Consider the following 2,140-nt stretch of genomic DNA (forward strand, 5'->3'; position numbering starts at 1 on the left):
TCCAATATCACCCAGCTCATAAGTGTTTGGGTCAGAAGATGATCCAGGTCCCCTAGATTCCATAGCTCCTGGCTCTCCTGTTGAATCTATTCCATTAACGCTAACCTTAGTGCTCTGTCGCCTCTGCTTAGTCACGCTGGCTTTGCATCTTTTGTAAAAGAATGTTGCCTACAGCCTGAAATATACAGGATAGCCCATTCTCAAGGCTCTGACCTTTAGAGGTATAACACTTCGCCATTCATATAGAGATAAACAGAGAATGATATCTGTCCTGTTGTGAGGTTTATAGGAACATTGTGACCAGACCTGTAAGAACAAAGGATTCCAGCACCAAAAAGTTTGCAGCAATCAGTGCACCCCTTCCCCTCTTAGTATAAAACAAACCTGAATGCTAACTCGGGTAAAATGGTTCTTTGAGACACTAATCCCCATCTTCTGGGTCTGCTGCTTTCCGAATAAAGCTGCTTTTCCTTGCCTCAACACCTCATCTCTCGATTTATTGGCCTGTCCTAGAGCAAGCAGTACAAGCTTGGACTCAGTAACAACGTCACAAGCTAGGGTGGGTTTTGGCACAGACCTCTTACTGACAACATTTCAAACTAAAACCAACAGATAGCTGTCTGGTGTTCTATAATGATGAAATGTGGTTATCAGTGCTACTCAAAGTGTGGCCTCAGGACCAGAAGGTTCACCTGGGGAGCTCAAGGCTAATTCTTACTCCACCCCAGGTACCCTGAATCAGAGTCTCTGAGGGTGAGGCCCAGGAATGTGTATTTTAACAAAGCTTTCCAGATGAGTCCAAAGTGTATAAAGTTGGCCAAACATACTTCAAATCACCCTGATGGAAAAGATCATTTAGAAAGTAGCTTTCGTCCAAGAAATGTGGCTAAGCCCCAGTGCAAACTGCAGATTTTTGGTGCCTATGTAAGGGCTGCAGGGGAAAAGGGCGAAGGTGGAGCCAGTCCTGAGAGCATGTTCATGGCTAACCACCAGGCCCAAACCCACCATCCATCCATCTGAAATGCCTGTTTCCACTCCCATCTTCCTGAAGAAGGGGCTCCTGCACGCCTTCATTCCCTCCCTGAAACGCCACTGCCATCAAGTCAGATCAGTGACACCCACTACTTCTCCGCCCTCTTCTAAATGAGCATTTACTCTTGCTCTCTCTCCCCAACAAGATCTCACACCCTTGTGTACGAAGCACAGGTCTTAAGTTACTTTGAGACCCCATAGCCCTTTAGAGTATTAATGACAATTTCAGAAATGGACACCTGATTAGAGAGGTGTTTATTTGGGGTTTGTTAGGAGTGCATCCCAGGAGACACAGATTAAAGATGTAACCAAGCAGGACCCTACGGGACCTTGCCAGGACAGTCATCCTTACCCCACCATGTCCTCTGCTTGCCTCTTGTTGTAGAAAAACTTTAGTCTCCTTGGCCTTCCCCAAGTTGCAAATAATAAATGTAATCAGATAAGTGAGAAAATGCAGAAACAAAGGAAAATAGTCAAGCAAGACAAAATAATAATTGTTTAGCAATTTAACAAAGTGTATGACCTTTAGTTCCTCCCCAGGGGCTCTAGGTAATATTCTGAGCCATGTCCTTTGAGCTGTTTTGCAGAGGCTGAAACCCCCACCAGGTGCAAGAAGTTAACTGTGTGCTGCCCACAAGCCCATAGACCCCAGAACAGTTGGAACCAGAAGGTTGATGATGTTGACTCCTGATGACCTCACCACCAACCAGTCAGAAGAATGTCCATGAGCTGATGATACACCCTGCAGCCCTCTCCCTCACCCTGTCTTTGAAAACATTTCCTGCCATTTGGGAGTTCAGGTCTTTTAAGCACTAGCTGCCAGGACTCCTTGCTTGGCACCTTACAATAAATGCTGCACTTTCCTTCACCACAGCTGGTGTTAGTAGATTGGCTTTACTGCACACGGGTGAGCAGACCCAAGTTTGGTTTGATAAGAAAGAAGCACTTGAATTGTGTTCCACCAGACTAGAAAATGGGGGAAGCTTATAAAGGCAAAACCACACGGTGACATAAAGTTGTTTGTCAGGAATTAGAATTAGAGCTGGCAAGAAGTAAAGGTGCTTGTTAAGGAAGGATTGGTTGGGGTTTGAATGAATACAGTGTTGTG

This window comes from Kogia breviceps, chromosome 6 (assembly GCF_026419965.1).
Source record: "Kogia breviceps isolate mKogBre1 chromosome 6, mKogBre1 haplotype 1, whole genome shotgun sequence".
Lineage (NCBI taxonomy): Eukaryota > Metazoa > Chordata > Mammalia > Artiodactyla > Physeteridae > Kogia > Kogia breviceps.